The sequence below is a fragment of the Capra hircus genome, chromosome 3 (assembly GCF_001704415.2).
Source record: "Capra hircus breed San Clemente chromosome 3, ASM170441v1, whole genome shotgun sequence".
NCBI classification, from domain to species: Eukaryota; Metazoa; Chordata; class Mammalia; order Artiodactyla; family Bovidae; genus Capra; species Capra hircus.
In genome coordinates, this window is record NC_030810.1 from 47,993,743 (window position 1) to 48,016,516 (window position 22,774).

Below are 22,774 nucleotides of genomic sequence, written 5' to 3' on the forward strand. Positions count from 1 at the left end.
TCCTTGCCCCAATTGTTGAAAGCTAACTAGTCAAAAATAATCATGAGGAAAAACAGACTCCCTCAAAATGATGTATCTTCGCATATATGTTTTCTTCTTGACTTAGTGCAGCAGCCGAATAATCTGACTGCTGCCCCTTCTGACCTCATTAAAGGTGATCCATTCCTGTAAAGTGCTGGTCTCGTTCTTTTTCCGAACCTTGTCTTCTCTAACTCCCTTACCTTACACTAACCATAACACACAATGCCACCTTAGAAATTAACCTTGAACACTAGCATACTAAACACCATAAAAATCCTGAAGCGTTAGATTTTATTTAAACGAAGTCTTCTTTATTTAATCACTGAGACCTTTCCCATTATGTGTATTTAAGTGTAGTTTTCCAAAGCACCATTTGTGATACCAAGATTTAGTCTGCAGTGCTTCTAAACCATGGCCTCAGAACATCTGACACTCCTCCTGTTTAGAGGAGTCCCCATACCTTGAATCTAGTGGCTCATTACTGGTGGGCTTATTTGTCCAGTAAAGTAAGGCACAGTGATCTCTGTGACTTATGATAGTAAGTCCTAAAGGCCATGCAGCTTCATCCTGGCTCAAACACATACACTTGAGAAGTTTCCTCTCAGGACTCAAATTCTAGGTTCTAAGAACTCTAAATAAAAATCTTGCATCTATGTACTTTAGTCAACAATCTCATCTGTCCCTAATCCTTGAGTCATCCCAGGCTACATGTTAGACATATGAGTAAAGATGTTGCTAGATTAGCTCTGTCGAACAGAACATTCTGTGATGATAGAAATGTCATATATATATACACACACACGGGCCAAGGGGTCATCACTAGCCACATGTGGCCTCTGAACATTTAAAATATGGCTAGTATGGCTGAAGAACTAAAGTATTAATTATATTTAGTTAATGTAAATTTTAACATAAATGGTGGCTACTCTATTGGAAATGGGCAGATAATTCAAGCCCCCAGCCATTTGCATCACCCTCTGCTGCTTCCCAGAGATCACAGGGCAAAGACAAGTCATCTTGCTTTATCTTGTCCAAGTTCATGAGCTACAAATCCTATGAGGATTTTTGTATTACTCCACAAAGTTTGGAGTAGTTTGCCATGCAGCAACAGATAACTGAAATGGAATTCCAACCTCTTAAGTACTAGAGAAAAACTGAGGTCCAAAAATTACGCTTTGTACAATGTTCTGTTATTGGATTCTGGAAAAAACAATATAATATAGGAAAGAGTAAATCCTACCAGCAATGGACTCTCTTAGTAATGTTATCAGACTTGGAAACCTGAAAGACTATGATGAGTGACAGTTCTCTCCTACTTAATAGACTCCTGAAATGTGGTATATGAGTGTCCAGAAGAATGACTATCATTCCATTAGTCAAATACAGGTCCTGCCCATTGTATAATATTATCTTCCCTTAAAATGGAAAATTTTGAATTAAAACTACTTCCGTAGAAATTATAACACTAAATAGCAAGTGATACATAGTCGCTAAATATTAACAAAAGACATCACAATAATCCTGATACTCCTTTCCCACTCCTCAAAAAAATGTTATGATCAGTTTACCACTTAAGCTTTCACTACAGTTTTGATAACTTATATGGGAGAAATAAAAATAAACCATGTTTTATCTTTAAAAAAAATAAGTGAAATATCTTTTTTTTTCATTTCTGATGTATTCAGTACATAACTTAAAAGTATCAGAGAGTAAATTAGCAACATAAACAAACAACATCCCCATCTCTCAGCAGCCTGACAGCTTTGTTATGGTTTACAGTCCCCAAGGAAAGTCTCAGCACCAAGATATTGATTTGCACCACTGCACTTTTCTGACTAATTATTATCAATGCAGTCCCTCCAGTTAATCAGTTCATTCTCACAGTAAGAGTAGCCTTCAGTTTAAATTCATTATGCTGATAAATGACAACATTACAGCTGCATGACAATTTCTTTAATTAAAGAAAAAATTTTTACAAAGATCAGAGGACTATTGCATGCTTAAGTATATCAAATTGACTGCTAAAGTTTCTGTCTCCCAAGAACTCAACGTTTCACTGAGTTTTGTATCCAACATTTCTGTCTAAGTTTTAAAAAGTAGGCTCCTCTTTAATAACATTTATCTTGAGAATCGTGTCAGTAAGAATGACCCTGTAAAGAAATCTGGTCAGGAAATATGTCAAATTCATTGACCTTTTTCCCTAATACATGGTTAGGTTATTTCAGAGGTTACGAAAGGAGGTGGAAAAGTGGAGGATGCTATTTAAAATGGGGTCAAAAATTTCTCTGAAAAAGTGCCTTAAATATCTGCAAGAAGAGTTCCATGCAGGAGATACAGAAATACAAATACACTGAATTATGTGCTCTTTAGATGTAATATTTTATGCAATACATAACTTCCCCATGAGGTGAAAAGTGAAAGTGTTAATTGCTCTGTTGTGTCTGATGCTTTGTAACCCCATGGACTGTAGTCCAACAGGATCCAATGTCCAAGGGGTTCTCCAGGTATTAACACTAGAGTGGGTAGCCAGTGCCTTTTCCAGAGGATTCTCCCAACCCAGGGATCAAACCTGGATATCCTACATTGCAGGCACATTCTTTACCAACTATGCTACCAGGAAAGCCCCATGAGGTACTCCCTATTAAAATAGGTGAAAAGTGAAAGTTGCTCAGTTGTGTCTGACTCTTTGTGACTCTATGGATTATACAGTCCATGGAATTCTCCAGATCAGACTACTGGAATGGGTTGCCATTCGCTTCTCCAGGGGATTTTCCCAATAAAGGGATCGAACCCAGGTCTCTGGCATTGCAGGAAGATTCTTTACCAGCTGAGCCACCATAGGTAGGTCCTATTAAAAGTAAAATCTTTCTTATTTCTGTATGAATAAATTCAAGCTTACAAAAATAAGTAATTTGCAACCTCACTGAGGTTTTACAGTGTATTACAATTTGAAGGAAAAGATGTTTCTTTTTACAGAGCTCACTGTATTCACTGCAAACTGATGTTTCCTCTGATACTTGAAACAGAGAAAAGGAGACAGAGCCAGAGATGAAGATAGATATGGAGAGAGAGGCAAAATCTCAAGTACACTTGAAATTTACTTGATAATTTATTTCCATCTAAACACAGTTTATTTCTAGGTTTAACATAATATATCCAAGATGAGTTAAGTAAACATTATGCAAAGACATGAGTGATTATGATAACTATTGCCATGATTTATGTTACAGACTATTAATTTTTTCCAATGACTTTAAAAATGATGCCTTTCAATTTATTTTGGAATGTTTTTCAGTAGTTTTCTCTAATAGTTTTGAATAAGGGAGTGAATGAAGACATCTGAACATAAAGGAAAGACCTGATTAAAAACCTGAATTTTATGGCCCTCTGTTTTTCCATCAGACAACAGAAATATAACAGATGTGCATTGAATAAGTGAATGTCTATGCTTTTATACACATGTTGGGCAGTAGTGGCTGAGGCCTTCAAGCAGTATCTATATATAGTAAAAAAAAGTTTTATAATTAAAAACAATAGTCTTTGTACTGTTATTACTTATGAACAAAAAAAAGAATCAATAATATTCTTGAAAACACTTCTGTCAAGAAAATTTTTAAGTATTTTAACATATTTTGCATACTAAGTAAATAAATTTGTCATGCATTTTAGAAAGTATTCCTAAAAATGACTCAAAAAAGAACACACCTGGGCTTTATTAAGACAATTTTAAAATATTTTTAAAAATTCTGTATGCTAAAATTACAGGTTCAGTACTATTATAATTGCCATGTATATACTTCCTCATACAATTCTTACAACAGTCTTGTGGAAATGTCTATTATTATTTACAGATGAATGAAATGAGGAACAGAGAAGTAACTTATTAAAGATTTCCTCAGGAATAAATGACAGAATTTAACGTGAACTCAGGACTGCCTGACTCAAGTAACTGTGAACTATTATTCACAACACAGTGTCCATTTCTCATCAGAGTTGAATTAAATGACATAAATTTATAGTGTCAGCTATAAATAATAATAAATTAAGTTACCTTATGATTGTCAAAACTAGAATGTTCATAAAACTATTTCATTTAAATATAAGTTCTATACTAGTATATTTGAAAGTACCTTGTTAATATTTACATTTTTAATAAAAAATCAATTTTAATATATATAACTTCTCAACTTATCATATAGTGACTGAATAAAAGAAACTATTTACCAAAATTCCCCTAACATTATATCCTGTGTTTTACAGATTATTTCTATGATAGAAACAAAGACTGAAAAATAAGGAAAAAAAGTTAAGAAATTAAGACTATTTCTAAATATTTTCCATTTATAAATTTACATATTAGGTATATGTTCAGTATCACTAACAGGTATCTAGTATGTGTATATACACACACACACACACACACACACACACACACATTTTACTATGGGGCTCTATCTGAATTATCTGCTACTGCTTTATTGACTACACCAAAGCTTTTGACTGTGTGGATCATACAAACTGAGGAAAATTCTCCAAGAGATGGGAATACCAGACTATCTGACCTGTCTCCTGCGAAATCTGTATGCAGGTCAAGAAGCAACAGTTAGAATTGGACATGGAACAGGAGACTGGTTCCAAATCGGGAAAGGAGTACATCAAGACTGTATAATGTCACCCTACTTATTTAACTTATATGCAAAGCACATCATGAGAAATGCCAGGCTGGATTGAGCACAAGCTGGAATCAAGATTGCTGGGAAAAATATCAATAACCTGAGATATGCAGATAATACCACCCTTATGGCAGAAAGCGAAGAACTGAAGAGCCTCTTGATGAAAGTAAAAGATGAGAGTCAAAAAATTGGCTTAAAATTGAACATTCAGAAAACTCAGATCATGGCATCTGGTCCCATGACTTCATGGCAAATAGATGGGGAAACCATGGAAACAGTGTCAGACTTTATTTTGGGGGCTCCAAACTAACTGCATATGTTGACTGCAGCCATGAAATTAAACGACGCTTGCTCCTTGGAAGAAAAGCTATGACCAACCTAGACAGCATATTAAAAAGCAGAGACATTTCTTTGTCAACAAAGGTCCATCTAGTCAAAGCTATGTTTTTTCCAGTAGTCATGTATTGATATGAGAATTGGACTACAAAGGAAGCTGAGCACCAAAGAATTGATGCTTTTCAACTGTGGTGTTGGAGAAGACTCAAGAATCCCTTGGACTGCAAAAAGATTCAACCAGTCAACCCTAAAGGAAATTAGTCTTGAATATTCATTGGAAGGACTGATACTGAAGCTGAAACTCCAATACTTTGGCCACCTGATGTGAAGAACTGACTCACTGGAAAAGACCTGGAAAAGACCCTGATGCTGGGAGAGATTGAAGGCGGGAGGAAAAGGGAACAACAGAATATAAAATGTGGGATTGCATCACCAACTTGATGGACATGAGATTGAACAAGCTCCAGGAGTTGGTGATGGACAGGGAAGCCTGGTATGCCGTAGTCCATGGAGTCGCAAAGAGTTGGACATTACTGAGCTGATCTTGGTTAGTAATTTTTATTTCTTTAAAATTGGTCATTTCATGTCATTACTTATTGTATGACAGAGAGAAGAAAATCAAATCTTGGGCAGGACAATTACTCTTCCCAATAATTAGGATCAAATTTAACCCAAATTAACTCCCAGTTTTGACTCAAAATGATTGATATTTGATGATTTTGAAAGAGCATATATTTTTGAGGATTTACAGAATTATATTCAGTTCAGTTCAGTTGCTCAGTCGTGTCCGACTCTTTGCGACCCCATGAATCGCAGCACGCCAGGCCTCCCTGTCCATCACCAACTCCCAGAGTTCACTCAGATTCACGTCCATCGAGTCAGAATTATATTAAGGTAAGCTTATAGGAAGGAACTGACTTAGCAAGGAAAATACATTTTAGAATAAAAGACTTAGGAACACAAATTTTAGGGAAAAAAATGCTAAACTTTTGGCTTAAACGTATTATAGTCTAAGTAGCCACAGATATCGTCAGAGTGGAAGTAAAAGGAGAGCAAATCTTCAGAATATCTAATGGCTTAATCAGGATCTAAACTTTTATGGAAGTGGGTATTTATGTTATGTATCTTTAAATAAACTACAAATTATGAATTTTTTAATTATTCAAAAGGCAACTATTGCTAGAAGCAGAAAATTGTAGATATAGTTCAAATGTCATTTTACTATTATAGATCTTTTTAAAAATAAGAACATCAGGAATAAATGACTATAAAAATGAGAGATCAAGCAAAAACTTAAGTATCAAAAAGTTACATATGACACATGTGCCCTCTTTGTGTTCAAAATCAATACTTCATAGAAGACATATAACTGCTTTCTGAGCCATTAATGTCATCAGGGCACAGACTTTAGTGACTATTTAGAGAATAATGCTCTTCTCAATGTCAAATTTTATAACCTTCAACTCCTAATTATCTAGGGAAAGTTTACATCTGACTCCATATATAATTTCAGAAATTCTTGTTTCATTATATTGATTGACCTTTGGTCATAACCAGCTATATTTATCAGTTACATACAGTTATTAAAAATAAATAATCATGCTCACAATATACTCTTCAAATATTTATTTCTTGGTAAAATGATGGTATTCCTATTCATAATGCCTTTTGAAATTAAAAAAGGAAGTGCTTCAGAAACTAAATGACTTTTTTCATGTATATTTACTTTTATATTTCTGAGCTCTATATTTCTAACAAAACAAAGTACTGTTTCTATTACACTTCTATAACTTTAAAAATGGTACAAAGAACTGTAAGAGCTTAATTATTATAATAATTTAACAGGCACATTGACTATCTATTCCATTTTCAAAGAACAGCTACCAAATGGATCTCCTTCAGAGAAAAGACCTGCATGCATGCAAAGCATTTGATTACAACACACTATAGTTAAATCACAAATTTAAGAATAATCATGACCTAAATGAGAAGACGACATTGAAAACAGTCTGGACTTTGGAATCAGAGCTGGGACAGGCACTGCTGTGTTTGATGGTTTTCAAACCTTAGACAAGGGAATTAATTTTCTTGGAACTTAGTTTCCTTCTCTAAAATGAGAATGATAAAAGCCTACCCCATGGAAAAAAGTGGGAGAATGAGAAGCAATGTTATAAAACACAGTGCTTAATAAATAATGAGCACTTAATAAGTGCTGGAGGAAGTTGTTTAAGTTGAATCATTCTGACTGCTATTCCCAGGGTTCTCTATGGGTGAGAAGTGCTTGCTGGGAAAATACCTCCAAAACAGACAGATTGAGGCAAAAGGTAATGTCCCTTCTGATGATGAAACGATGAAGGAAAAGTTTGGGAAGAGATTGCTTTGCATGAAATAAGAAGAATCATTTTGCTCCCAAGAGGGAAGGATCAGGAAAACCAGGATTGGTATTACAAAGCTGGAGACTATATATGGAAACAAGCATTGACATTGTCTTGGAGTGATGGGGCTTAAGAAGAAAAATTCACAGTACTGAGACTGTGAATGTTTATGTTACATTTGGAGTGTTTGGCTTTGCTTAGATCCTTCCTTCACCATAACAAACCTTTTGCTTAAATAGTGTTTTACCTTGTGGAAATCAAGGGACACTGGTTAATGTGGTATGGATAAGTGATTGCATATTTGCAAACAAGCATAAGTGAGCTTTAAAAAAGTCTCTGTGAATTCACAAAGTATTGGAAAAGGTTTGATTTCCTAGGATGTATACCCATAGTTTTAGCCAGTGATAATCAGAGCACAACGAGTAAGAGTCCAGACAATGGAGCCACACTTTCTGACTTAAGAATATTGCCTCTCCTAAAGATGTCCTTTTCATTATAGCGGACTGGAATGTAAAAGCAGGAAGTCAAGAAATACCTGGAGTAACAGGCAAATTTGGCCTTGGAGTACAAAATGAAGCAGGGCAAAAGCTAATAGAGCTTTGCCAAAACAACACATGGGTCATAGCAAACACCCTCTTCCAACGACACAAGAGAAGACTCTACACATGGACATCACCAGATCGTTAATATCGAAATCAGACTGATTATAGTCTTTGCAGCCAAAGATGGAGAAGCTGTTTACATTCAGCTAAAACAAGACTGGGAGCTAACTGTGGCTCAGATCACAAATTCAGACTTAAATTGAAGAAAGTAGGGAAAACCACTAGATCATTCAGTGACCTAGTGATTCATGACCTAAATCAAATCCCTTACCATTATACAGTGGAAGTGAGAAATCAATTCAAGGGATTAAATCTGATAGACAAAATGCCTGAAGAAATATGGACGGAGGTTCATGACATTGTACAGGAAGCAGGGATCAAGAACATCCCCAAGAAAAGAAATGCAAAAAGGCAAAATGGTTGTCTGAGGAGGTTTTACAAATAACTGTGAAAAGAAGAGAAGCTTAAGGCAAAGGAGAAAAGGAAAGATATACCCATCAGAACACAGAATTCCAAAGAATAGCAAGGAGAGATAAGAAAGGGTTCCTAAGGGATCAGTGCAAAGAAATAGAGGAAAACTATAGAATGGGAAAGACTAGATATCTCCTCAAGAAAATTAGATATACCAAGGGAATATTTCATGCAAAGATGAGAACAATAAAGGACAGAAATGGTATGGACCTAACCAAAGCAGAAGATATTAAGAGGTGGCAAAAATACACAGAAGAACTGTACAAAAAAGATCTTCACGACCCAGATAATCATGATGGTGTAGTCATTCACCTAGAGCCAGACATCGTGGAATAGAAAGTCAAGCGGGCCTTAGGAAACATCACTGTGAACAAAGCTAGTGGAGGTGATGGAATTCCAGTTGAGCTATTTCAAATCCTAGAAAATGATGCTGTTAAAATGTTGTGCTCAATATGCCAGCAAATTTGGAAAATTCAGCAGTGGTCAAAGGACGGGAAAAGGTCAGTTTTCATTCTAATCCCAAAGAAAAGCCATGCCAAAGAATGCTCAAACTACAACACAATAGCACTCATCTCACACGCTGGTAAAGTAATGCTTAAAATCCTTTAAGCCAGGCTTCAAAAGTACACGAACGGTGAAATTCCAGATGATCAAGCTGGATTTAGAAAAGGCAGAGCAAGCAGAGATCAAACTGCCAACATCCTCTGGATCATAGAAAAAGCAAGAGAGTTCCAGAAAGACATCTACCGTCTGTTTTATTAACTATGCCAATCCTTTCACTGTGTGAATCACAACAAAGTGAGGAAAATTCTGAAAGAGATGGGCATACCAGACTACCTGACCTGCCTCCTGAAAAATGGTATGCAGGTCAGGAAGCAACAGCTAGAATTGGACATGGAACAGACTGGCTCCAAATCTGGAAAGGAGTACATCAAGACTATATAACATCATCCTGCTTATTAACTTATATATGCAGTGATCAGGTCCTTTCAGTTCAATTGCTTAGCTGTATCCAACTCTTTGTGACCCCATGAATTGCAGCACCCAGGGCTCCCTATCCATCACCAGTTCCTGGAGTTCACTCAAATCCATTTCCACTGAGTTGGTGATGCCATCCAACCATCTCATTCTCTGTGGTCCCCTTCTCCTTCTGCCCTCAATCTTTCCCAGCATCAGGGTCTTTTTCAATGAGTCAGCTCTTCACATCAGGTGGTCAAAGTATTGGAGTTTCAGCGTCAACATCGGTCCTTCCAATGGACACCCAGGACTGATCTCCTTTAGGATGGACTAGTTGGGTCTCCTTGCAGTCCAAGGGACTCTCAAGGGTCTTCTCCAACACTACACTTCAAAAGCATCAATTCTTCTGTGCTCAGCTTTCTTTATAGTCCAACTCTCACATCCATACATGACCACTGGAAAAACAATGGCCTTGACTAAATGGACCTTTGTTGACAATGTTATGTCTCTGCTTTTTGATATGTTCTTTAGGTTGGTCATAACTTTCCTTCCAAGGAGTAAGCGTCTTTTAATTTCATGGTTGCAATCACCATCTGCAGTGATTTTGGAGCCCAAATAAAGTCAGCCACTGTTTCCACTGTTTCCCTATCTATTTGCCATCAAGTGATGGGACCAGATGCCATGATCTTAGTTTTCTGAATGTGAGCTTTAAGCCAACTTTTTCACTCTCCACTTTTACTTTCCTCAAGAGGCTCTTTAGTTCTTCTTCACTTTCTGCCAGAAGGGTGGTGTCATCTGCATATCTGGGGTGATTGATGTTTGTCCCAGCAATCTTGATTACAGCTTGTGCCACATCAAGCCCAGTGTTTCTCATGATGTACTCTGCATATAAGTTAAATAAGCAGGGTGATAATATACAGCCTTGACACACTCCTTTTCCTATATGGAACCAGTCTGTTGTTCCATGTCGAGTTCTAACTGTTGCTTCCTGACCTGCATACAGGTTTCTCAAGAGGTAGGTCAGGGGTCTGGTATTCCTATCTCTTTCAGAATTTTCCACAGTTTATTGTGATGCACACAGTCAAAGGCTTTTGCATAGTCAATAAAGCAGAAATAGATGTTTTCTGGAACTCCTTTGATTTTTCAATGATCCATTGGATGTTGGGCTGGATGAAGCACAAGCTGGAATCAAGATGGCCAGGAGAAATAACAATAATATCGGATACGCAGATGACACCACCCTTATGGCAGAAAGTGAAAAAGAGCTAAAGAGCCTCTTGATGAAAGTGAAAGAGGAGAGTGAAAAAGTTGGCTTAAAGCTCAACATTCAGAAAACTAAGATCATGGCATCTGGTCCCATCACTTGATGGCAAATAGATAGGGAAACAGTGGAAACAGTGTCACACTTTAATTTTGGGGCTCTAAAATCACTACAGATGGCGTTTGTAGCCATGAAATTAAAAGACGCTTACTCCTTGGAAGGAAAGCTATGACCAACCCTGACAACATATTAAAAAGCAGAGACACTACTTTGCCAACAAAGGTCTATCTAGTCAAGGCTATGGCTTTTCCAGTGGTCATGTATCGATGTGAGAGTTGGACTATAAAGAAAGCTGAGCGTCGAAGAACTGATGCTTTTGAACTGTAGTGTTGGAGAAGACTCTTGAGAATCCCTTGGACTGCAAGGAGATCCAACCTGTCCATCCTAAAGAAGATCAGTCCTGGGTGTTCACTGGAAGGACTGATGTTGAGGCTAAAACTTCAAAACTTTGGCCACCTCATGCGAAGAGCTGACTCATTGGAAAAGACCCTGATGCTGGGAAAGATTGAGGGCAGGAGAAGGGGACGACAGAAGATGAGATGTTTGCATGACATCATCGACTCGATGGACATGGGTCTGAGTGGACTCCGGGAGTTGGTGATGGACCCGGATGCCTGGCGTGCTGTGGTTAATGGGGTTGCAATGAGCTGGACATGACTGAGCAACTGAACTGAATCCCTTTTTTAACTTCAAACAGCTTCAAACAATATTTTAAAAATTTTTATATTTTTAAATTTTTATAGCCTATTTTTCTTTTATGAGAGAAATTATGAACAATACCCTTAATTATACTCCTGCAAATAGGGCATTTCCTTAGAGAAGGGGCACACTCCTGACATACTACCAGATGACCAGAAGTAATACACTAGAAACTTCTTTGCCCATACACACTTTATATGTTCTTTCTTCTTGCAGTCTTCCCAACTGTTCTCCCAGTGACAGACCTGAAACATCTGTTGGATTATACTTCATATTCTTTTCCACAAACAAGTTCTTATATAATGTAGGATCGATTTCTTTAAGACAGTGTTTGAAGATGTTGGAGGCATATTTTCAAAATGGTATTGATCAGTTCTCTTGCTTGTAAAGGTATCTGTGTTTTTTGCTAAATAATATCATGTTGCTGTTTATTAATTACATTGGTCTTTAAAAGATTATGTTTGGGATCGCATGTGCACCCGTGGTGGATTCATGTCAATGTATGGCAAAACCAATACAGTATTGTAAAGTAAAATAAAGTAAAAATAAAAATTAAAAAAAAAAAAAAGATTATCCAGGATAGGAAGCACACACTTAAACCGTTAAAAAAGAGCCATTCTATTTCTCCAAAGTAATGGCAAATCATGCAGAAGCGTGCAGGCTGCAAAGGACTGTGCAGAAGCATAGCCAAGAGGAGCTACCCCTCGCCCAAGGTCAGGGGCAGCGACCGAGAGTGCCAGGCTGTGTCGGCACAGGAGCAGCTGAGAGGATCTACCCGACGTCTGAGGTCAGGGGCGGCAGCCGAGATGAGTTACCCCATGCCTTAGGTCAGGGGAGGTGGCCGAGAAGAGCAATCCCACATCCAAGGAGTGGCAGCTGCAAGGCGCGGGAGGGCCGAGAGAAGCTACTCCACGTTCAAGGTCAGGAGGGATGGCCATGAGGAGATACCCTTCATCCAAGGTAAGGAGCAGAGCCTGTGCTTTGCTGGAGCAGACGTGGAGAGATACCCCACGTAAAAGGTAAGAGAAACCCAAGTAGATGGTAGGTGTTGCGAGAGGGCATCAGAGGGCAGACACACTGAAACCATAATCACAGAAAACTAGCCAATCTGATCACATGGACCACAGCCTTGTCTAACTCAATGAAACTAAGCCATGCCGTGTGGGGCCACCCAAGATGGGAGGGTCATGGTGGAGAAGTCTGACAGAATGTGGTACACTGGAGAAGGGAATGGCAAACCACTTCAGTTTTCTTGTCTTGAGAACCCCATGAACATTATGAAAAGGTAAAATGATAGGATACTGAAAGGTGAACTCCCCAGGTTGGTAGGTACCCAATATGCTACTGGAGATCAGTGGAGAAATAACTCCAGAAAGAAGGAAGGGATGGAGCCAAAGCAAAAACAATATCCAGCTGTGGATGTGACTGGTGATAGAAGCAAGGTCTGATGTTGTAAAGAGCAATATTGCATAGGAACCTGGAATGTCAGATCCATGAATCAAGGCAAATTGAAAGTGGTCAAAAAGAAGATGACAAGAGTGAACGCCAACATTCTAGGAATCAGAGAATTAAAATGGACTGGAATGGATGAATTTAACTCAGATGACCATTATATCTACTACTGAGGACAGGGATCCCTTAGAAGAAAGAGAGTGAAAAAGTTGGCTTAAAGCTCAACATTCAGAAAACTAAGATCATGGCATCTGGTCCCATCACTCTGTGGCAGATAGATGGGGAAACAGTGGAAACGGTGTCAGACTTTATTATTTTGGACTCCAAAATCACTGCAGATGGTGATTGCAGCCAAGAAATTAAAAGATGCTTATTCCTTGGAAGGAAAGTTATGACCAACCTAGATAGCATATTCAAAAGCAGAGATATTACTTTGCCAACAAAGGTCCATCTAGTCAAGGCTATGGTTTTTCCAGTAGTCATCTATGGATGTGAGAGTGGACTCTGAAGAAAGCTGAGTGCTGAAGAATTGATGCTTTTGAAGTGTGGTGTTGGAGAAGACTCTTAAGAGTCCCTTGAACTGCAAGGAGAGCCAACCAGTCCATTCAAAAGGAGATCAGCCCTGGGTGTTCACTGGAAAGACATGCTGAAGCTGAAACTCCAGTACTTTGGCCACCTCATGTGAAGAGTTGATCATTGGAAAAGACCCTGATGCTGGGAGGGATTGGGGGCAGGAGGAGAAGGGGATGACAGAGGATGAGATGCTGGATGGCATCACCGCCTTGATGGACACGAGTTTGAGTGAACTCCAGTAGTTGGTGATGGGCAGGGAGCCCTGGGGTGCTGTGATTCATGTGGTCGCAAAGAGTCGGACACGACTAAGTGACTGAACTGAACTGAACTGAACTGAATGGCAAATCATCTGATGCTATTTCTTCAGTTTGTCTTTCCTTCTCTTCCTCTTTTTCTTCTTCTCTTCTCTCATCTTCAGCAATAAGACGTCCTGATACAATATCATTAACTGTTTTGCAACTTTCTCCAGTTGTTACGATTTTACTCTGAAGTGTCCGCTTTACCAGTCTTCTCTAAAGCCCATTTCCAAGGCAGCGTTAACCACAGGTATATTCATCATGAATACATCATTTGAAGAACTTTCTCCTGGTCCAAAATGAACCATGGGTCAGCATTTTCAACTCCAGGAGTATTTGAAGTTCATAATAGCTGTTCATGAAGATGAAGATATCTAACTTGAATCTAATCCCTGCCCTTTCATGCGTATCAAGACCTCATACCTTGGAAACCACTGTGTTCTACCCATGTGCCATCTCCATATTCCCAACATCTTAAGCCACCATCACAACAAAAGTACTTGACATTATCATTACGACCTACATGATAGAAACCAGCACTTGCAAGCTGCTCAGGCTGAAATGGTACAGTAGATGGCCAGCACATAAATGTTCTCAGTCAAGCTGCATGTGTCTGCATGCTCAAATTTTAAATGCTGAACCTCTGCATTTCCAGAGAATTTCCAAAAATGGACAGTTGGGGAAAAGTCTCCAGTGCTCTAGCATAGCATCATCCTTTGGTTTCTAGTTATTTAGCATCTCACCACAGGCAAAACAGGCTACCCTATCTCCAGGTCCTATGCAATAAAAGCCTGCTGCTGCTGCTGATAAGTCACTTCAGTTGTGTCCAACTTTGTGCGACCCCATAGACAGCAGCCCACCAGGCTCCCCCGTCCCTGGGATTCTCCAGGCAAGAACGCTGGAGTGGGTTGCCATTTCCTTCTCCAATAAGTAATAAAAGCCAGCTCTTACTAATGCTGATGGTGACAGAAAGGTTAATGGCCATATCTGGTAAGTAAAAAATCTCGCTTCTTCAGTAGTCATGGCACAACTGTAGGAGTTAGTCCTCAATGGGGAAAAGTCTTCAACTGCTCTAGAAGTAATAGGGTTTGGTGAAAGGTTGAAAGAAGAACCACTGAATAAGCTACTATGTTCCAAAATAGATGATAATGAATAAATAAAACTGTTTCTCATTGGAGAAGAAGCATTTTTAGAAGTGGATTCCAAATTAGTGACAGAACTAGATTCTGAATAAAGCTACAGCTAGGACACAGTTGTTTATGCTTCTCAACAGGATTGTCTCTTTATTTCCAGTTATCCAGCATCAGGCTACAACAGAAGCATTTGACCTTGTTATTCACACCAGTGTAATAAAAACCAGCATGAGCAAGACTCCTTTCTGAGACAGGAACACCAGTGGGAAAAGCTGAATATGTAGACTGAATATGTAGCTGAGTATCAAGACTCGGTAGAGTTCACATGAAAAGTCATATTTCATTTCTTGTTTGTTGTCAATTGTCCAATTTGACAAGATTGTGCTATCTTCAAGCACACTATAAATTTTTTTATACAAGGGATCCGGGACAAATCTTTGGGAGGTCGTTTTGTACATGAGTGATTTTATTTTTGACAGCTAAAATCCTTTACATGAAATTTTCTTCTGCCCATAGAATTTTGACATGAATAATATCACTCATGCTACAGTGGGCTTCCCTGGTGGCTCAAACAGTAAAGAATCTGCAGTAATGTGGGAGACCCAAGTTTGATCCCTGGGTCAGGAAATCCCCCTGGAGAAAGGAATGGTGACTCACTCCAGCATTATTCTTGGAGAATTCCATGGACCAAGGAGCCTGGTGAGCCATAGGCCATGGGGTCACAAAGAGTTGGACACGACTGAGCAACTAACACACATGCACATGCTATAGTAATGCTTAAGCAAGATGTTCCTGGAATCTATAGTGTTAGCTCGTATTGATATTTTTAGTTTCTAGTTAGACAATTACACAGAGATGTGAACATATATCAATCAACATTTTAATTGTAAATGTCAGTTCAGCTATCAAGAGTCAACTCTATTACATAATATCTTTAAATATGTCAGAATTATATAAATTTCATATTTTTCCAAAATAAATGATCCAAATCTCCACAAAGGTAACATATATCAATTGAGAATTTTTAATCTTTATTACAAAAGCAATGCTAAAGTTTGAAACAAGTAAAATTATAGTATGGAAGATACGCTTAAACTAATTGTTAACTCCTTTAGTGTTATATTCTTGTTTATCAATATATCATTTTATTCCATTTTTTCAGTTGATTTTTAAAGAGACCTAATGATCACAGTTTTTAATGTATTCTAAAATGCCTGTAAATGAAAATTCATATAGAGAATTAAATTCAGCTTCTGATTTCACCAGGACTTCCTTGGTGGCTCAGACGGTAAAGCTTCTGCTTACAATGAGGAAGACCTAAGTTCAGTCCCTGGGTCGGGAAGATCTCCTGGAGAAGGAAATGGCAACCCACTCCAGTATTCTTGCCTGGAAAATCCCATGGACGGAGAAGCCTGGTAGGCTACAGTCCATGGTGTCGCAAAGAGTTGGACACGACTGAGCGACTTCACTTTCACTTCTGATTTCAAAGACATTTTCCCAAATAAGAAAATCTGTTCCAAAATGTAATGCAAATTACATTTCTAAATTCCACATTTTTCTAAGACATTCTGCTTTTATTAAAAAGCAGATTTTGTACAATGAATTATACACTGTATAATTTTTCTAGTCATTCCCTTTAAGAAGTTAGTAAAATGAACAATCAATTCACATGATCTTTACACATTTGCTCAGTACATTAGAATATATAGTATAGATAATCACTAGTTCAGTGGTTATCCACATTGAGTAAGATACATTGCAGATTTCACTTCTGGAAATATCACATGAATCATTTGATATCACATGAATCAAACTAATTCTAGCAAAGCAAGCAGTCCAAAGTTCAAATTAAAAGTTAAAATCTGCTCTTTAAGGACAGAATTACCTATATCCCTTGCAAATTCTCTTTAGCTTAATGATACATCTGATTTCAAAAATTACTTATATCTAATACCTAACTTTCAAAAACCTATAGTGCTGATTGGTACAAATAACACTTGTGAAGCTATCTGTATAACTCTGTTTCTAAAAACTGATTTGCTAATATAAGGTAATCCCAGATATGTTTCAAATGCATTTCACGAGTTATCTAACAGAGAAATCAATTATGGTGTTCTTTGTTACAATCAAAAATATAGACTTGTTGAATTAATATAAACAAAGAAAAAATGGCCTTTAGCTAGTCCTTGAATTTCAGATTTCTTTCTAAAATATTTCCCTAAGCTAGTCACTCTCCATCTTTTTGTCTTATAAATCCAAAGTACTGAATTGGTCTTATTCATCATTTCTCTAATTTGTCAAAGTTAATTTGAATTCTAATCTCATGGTATCCAAGATTCCATCAACTGTGTCCAACTTCCTGTCATTCAAAACTTAATCAGTCTCTTGTTTTAGTCTCCCAAGTAGTGAATTTTATGAAATAATACTGATCCTGGAACTACATTTTGTCATTTAAAATTCAATATAACTTTTGGGGTCAACATTAGGTTGTTTGTAAGTATACAACATTAAACTATTCTAAAAAGATGTCCACTTTGCTAATAATCATTAGTATTTCTAAAAGTTTTTTGTTGTAATCTCTAACGGTCATGGTAAGGGGCTTCCCTAATAGCTGAGTTAGTAAAGAATCTGCCTGCAATGCAGGACACCCTGGTTTCATTCCTGGGTCGGGAAGATCCAAAGAAGAAAGGTTAGGCTACCCACTACAGTATTCTTGGGCTTCCCTTGTGGCTCAGCTGGTAAAAAGATCTGCCTGTAATGTGGGAGACCTGGGTTTGATCCAGGACCACGCGAAGGTCCCCGTGGAGAAGGGAAAGGCTAGCCACTCCGGTATTCTGGCCTGGAGAATTCCATGGACTGTATTATAGTCCACGGGGTCGCAGAGTTGGACACGACTGAGTGACTTTCACTTTCACTAATGGTCATGGTATAATTCCAAAGGTGACTAAGCGGGTTTATATCAGAGATACAAACTCCATCCAGAATAACAAAGTGAGTTTATGATTAACAAATGCATGAAACTTGTTGCCTAGAGAAGCAACCAAGGAGAACAGGGACACAGAAGAAAGAGCTAGACTGTCACAGTATTTATATCAATTACATATCCATTCTTTCAAACAAACTCTTGAAGACTGCCCTGCCAACAATTCCCATAGCTTCTTATCACATTTCCCTTTCTATCTTCCTTTCCTTTTGTGAAATGATTTTTCTTTCCCTTTACTATCTACTAAAATATAGACTCCACCATAAATTCTTTTTGATCAAGAGAACAAGTTATGAGTCAAGATTAATTGGATGTGAGTCCCTGCTGTACTATTCAAGATCTGCAACAAGTAAATAACCTCATTTTGCTTCTCATTCCTCTCCTTTAACATGCTGCTGCTGCTAAGTCGCTTCAGTTGTGTCCAACTCTGTGCGACCCCATAGACGTCAGCCCACCAGGCTCCCCCGCCCCTGGGATTCTCCAGGCAAGAACACTGGAGTGGGTTGCCATTTCCTTCTCCAATGCATGAAAGTGAAAAGTGAAAGTGAAGTCGCTCATTCGTGTCCGACCCTCAGCGACCCCATGAACTGCAGCCTTCCAGGCTCCTCCGTCCACGGGATTTTCCAAGCAAGAGTACTGGAGTAGGGTGCCATTGCCTTCTCTGCCTTTAACATGAGGATAATGGTAGTTCCTATCTCAGGATTGTTTGGAAGATTACGTGAGCTACCACAGGAAAAGAACTTACAACTACAGTAAGTGCTACTTGAGTGTTTGCAATTATTATTCTATTTACAACTATTGATGTTATGTGAGAGCTTGTTCACCTTGACAGAATTTATCATGTTTCTCCCAAATGACTCATATCTATTTCAGAATATATAACATTGTAATAATTTTTGTTTTTAATTTGTGTGGTTCCCATGTACTATGAACAACCAGAGACCAGGAGTCAGGTTACATGAATCCTATGATCTTCTGGACATAGACAGTTGTTAATTGTTTAGGAAGAATGGGAACTAAAAGGAATGAAGGAATAAATAAAGTAGAGCTTTGTAAAGGAAGTAAGGTTTTGGTCTTGTTCTATAGCATAAGTTTGGTAAGGTCCTCATATGATTCACTAATACACAGACCTCCCTCAAACAGATTCAGAAGGAATCTAGTAATTAACACCGGTTCATAAACTGCTTGCATCTGGATCATATGGAAGATGGGCATTTTAAAAACTACAAACAGGACATGCTTACAAGATCTCTTAGAGTGGCCTTAGAGTTTACATTTTAACAAGTTTCAAGTTTCAAGCACATAAACCATGTCCATGGTGATGATGGCAGTTTAGTCACTATGTTGTGTCCGACTCTGGTGACCCCATGGACTGTAGCCCACCAGGCTCCTCTGTCCATGGGATATCTCAGACAAGAATACTGGAGTGGGTACCCATTTACTTTTCCAGGGGATCTTGCTGACCCAGGGATCGAACCCATGTCTCCTGCATTGCAGATAGATTTTTTTTACCCACAGAGCCACCAAGGAAGCCTGAGTCATGTCTATGCTACATTTTAATCCATTCAAGTAAGAATAGTTGGTTTCCTTTGAGAAAAGGTGAGACAAAAAAGTCTCTTTAGAGAGCTGTGTTCCCAACTATTACCATGATCCTAATTGTGTTATAGCCGGGCCTTGAGAAACAATGTCCATAAAAGCATGTGCTGGGATAGACTGTTAATACTTTTTCCCTCAAAGTAACAGAAAATAATTTCAATTGTTTTGCGTGTGTGTGTGTGTGTGTGTGTGTGTGGTTGTTGTTATTGTTGCTTTAATTTTTATTAATCTTTTTTTGTATATATGAAATTATAAATAATATACAGTCCATTCTGTGGAGCTGGACAGGACAGAAGCAAAGAGAAAGGAGATGACTAAACACTACAGACTATTATTCATCCTTATATATCTATGAATATCATCCTGTTACCACACAAGTATGAAGTTATCTTATCTCCTCCAAGTCTATTTTTTGTGCCCTCTAAGAAAACAAACAGATGGACATGAGGCATCTGAAAGGCAGGAAGGTCTATTTTTGGAGCTATACTCACTCTTATTGAGCTTCATACCATTTAAGCTGCATGCTTTTTTTTTGATGGTAAATGATCCATCGTATGAATATCAAAAACATTGAGTTAGTTGAAAAAATCAGGGTGCTGAATTTGTTGATGTACATTTTTAAAAATTTGAATTTCCCCATAGAGTAAAGTTTTCTGAACTCTAAGCCACTGATATTTAGCTATGTCTAATACATTGCCAAGGGAACTAAAAGGTGTGCACGGTAATGTCTTGAAAAATAGCCAGCTTCTCATTTCTCAGTCCAGATAGTTACAAAGTAAAGATATCTTTGTTACATGTTTGTTTTAACCAAATTTTAATAAGCATTTATAATCTGACTACATACAGAATAATGTAGGTATTCTGAGGTATAGAGAAATGTAATGGAACTTCCATCCTTAAGGAATTAAAAATCTACAAAGAGATGCTGACACTTACTTGAGTAGATATCAAGCTGCAGTCCCTGTTAAAGGTAAAATATAAAAACTGAGATAGTTTTGAGGAGGGAATCTTTTCCCTTTCATGCATTGGAGAAGGAAATGGCAACCCACTCCAGTATTCTTGCCTGGAGAATCTCAGAGACAGAGGAGCCTAGTGGGCTGCCGTGTAGGGGGTCGCACAGAGTCGGACACGACTGAAGCAACTTAGCAGCAGTAGCAGTAGCAGCAATCTGTTATGGCAGCTTTGAGCAGGAAAAGTTTTACAAAGGAAATTGTGTTTCTTTCTGGCCTAGAAGAATTTGAGGACTTCCCTGGCAGTCCAGAGGTTAAGAGGCCATACTTCTACTGCAAGGTTGGATCCCTGGTCAGGGAACTAAGATTCTGCATGCCTCTCAGTGCAGCCTAAAAAAAAACAAAAAACAAAAAAAACAAACAAACAAACAAACAAAAAAAACCACAGAGAGAGGGAGAGAATGCATTGAATATGAAGAGAATAGAGAAAGGATAGAAAGAGAAAGGTATCACTATAGATATCAGCAGAAAACTGAGCTAAGGCACAGAAATGGGAACGTGTAGCCATTTGGGGGGGGGGGATAGCAAGGAGATACAAAAATACAATCAGATTTGTAAAAGTATTTTTTTAAAAATTATGAGTACTAACCATGAATAAAATAGAACTATTTTTTATTTTTAGGAAGAAGGAACGAAAAATGAGTGAGACCTGAAGGTGAGAAGTATGATACTTTGCAAAGCAAAGAGAATTACTTTTTGATAATAGAAAATAAAAAATAATGAGAGAGGTGAATAAGGTGAGTTCTGACAAGTCCCCTATTAACTTCATTGATAAGAGGAAGCCACTGTAGGTTCTATGCACAAAGTAACATGATTAATTATGTGTTGAGACAACTAAGAACTGGTAATAATCTTAAGCAAAACGTATTTATGAAGGTTAATCATTTAAAGTGAGATTATGGAGATCTAAAAAACTAAATGTGAAGACTTTGAACTAAACACAATTTTCAAATACCTACGCTAATATCTAGTCCAAAATTCAAAAGGATCAAAAATTGGTTATCCTTTGTGTATTCAGTCATACATGTAATTGTAATTTTATCATTTCAATACTAATTACTGATTATGGAATACTTCTCTCTGAAAAGGTGCTCTCTATGCTATAGCAGGAATGAGAGGGCAAAAGGGTATTAACAAGTTTATCTTTGGGTTCTCTTTCCACTGAGATCCTCGGAAGTCTGAACAAGTCACTTTCAGTTTTCCTGGGCATTTTCTAATATGATAAGATTCATTTTTCTAATATTTCAGAGTACAATTTTAGTTTGAATGCACAAAATAATCTACAGAGATTTCTGTTATGAAGAAAGAGCTATTAAGACTCAAGTGAACTATGTTCTACGCAGTTGAGGATTCTAACCCAGGGTTATATTATACTGTTCTTATTTTAGTTTCAGTTTGATCAGGAGAGTAAAAATATGTTTTCTATACTATGCTGATTTTTCTAATAAAACATACATTCCTGGTTTTAATTAGAAAATGCAAAATTTCAATCTTTACTATTCATATTTTCTTTATTATTTAATGTATCATCTTATACAAATTTTTCTAGTGTTTCTACAAATTATGAAGGTTAAAATCGGGGATGGTCATATCAACATATAGATTCATCTGAGTCCTATGCCACACTAGTAAAGAAAGTATTTTTGCATAAAAGAACCACTGGTATCATGCTTGTGCTCTCTGTTGTGTCTGCCTCTTTGCGACCCCATGGACTATTAGCCACCAGGCTCCTCTGTCCACGGAATTTTCCAGGCAAGAATAATGAAGTGGGTTACCATTTCCTACTCCAATAAAAGACATACATGATTGTTTTAAAAAAGTAATAACGTGCATCTTAATTTTTCACAGAAAAGACTCACATATGAAAACCAAAGTAAATTTCAGAACTGTAAAAACTATTTAAAATAAGTGTGATTTTTATAGTTTTCTATGGGATTCAAGCTTCCTCTAAATAATGAGCTGCTCTATTACATGTGATGATTTGTTTACAGATGCAGTGACCTGATGAGGACTCTTAAACCAGAAAATTTAAAATCAGTATCAATTAGATATAAATCAGACTAAAACTGTTGATTTGTATATATCAAGAATATTATAAAATGGAAGACATTGTTAGTCAGTTTCCAATTATTAAAAGTGTGAAAGAGAACTATCTGCAACTTTCTTATGCTAAACCCTTTTTTTCCAGAGAATTGTATTAGGGAAACTGAATGGTGTACAGAAATTTGTAAGACCTAGAGATGTATGTTCTCATTTTGGTTTTGATATCCATTAGC

General features: G+C 37.5%; 1 protein-coding gene and 1 pseudogene across 1 annotated transcript in view; both read right to left on the bottom strand.

Annotated features, from left to right (window-relative positions):
• Positions 1-22,774, bottom strand: part of NEGR1 (neuronal growth regulator 1) — a 1,013,490-nt gene that overhangs the window by 944,830 nt on the left and 45,886 nt on the right. The gene's annotated exons all lie outside the window — the stretch shown is intronic.
• Positions 13,769-15,367, bottom strand: LOC102175456 (annotated as a pseudogene).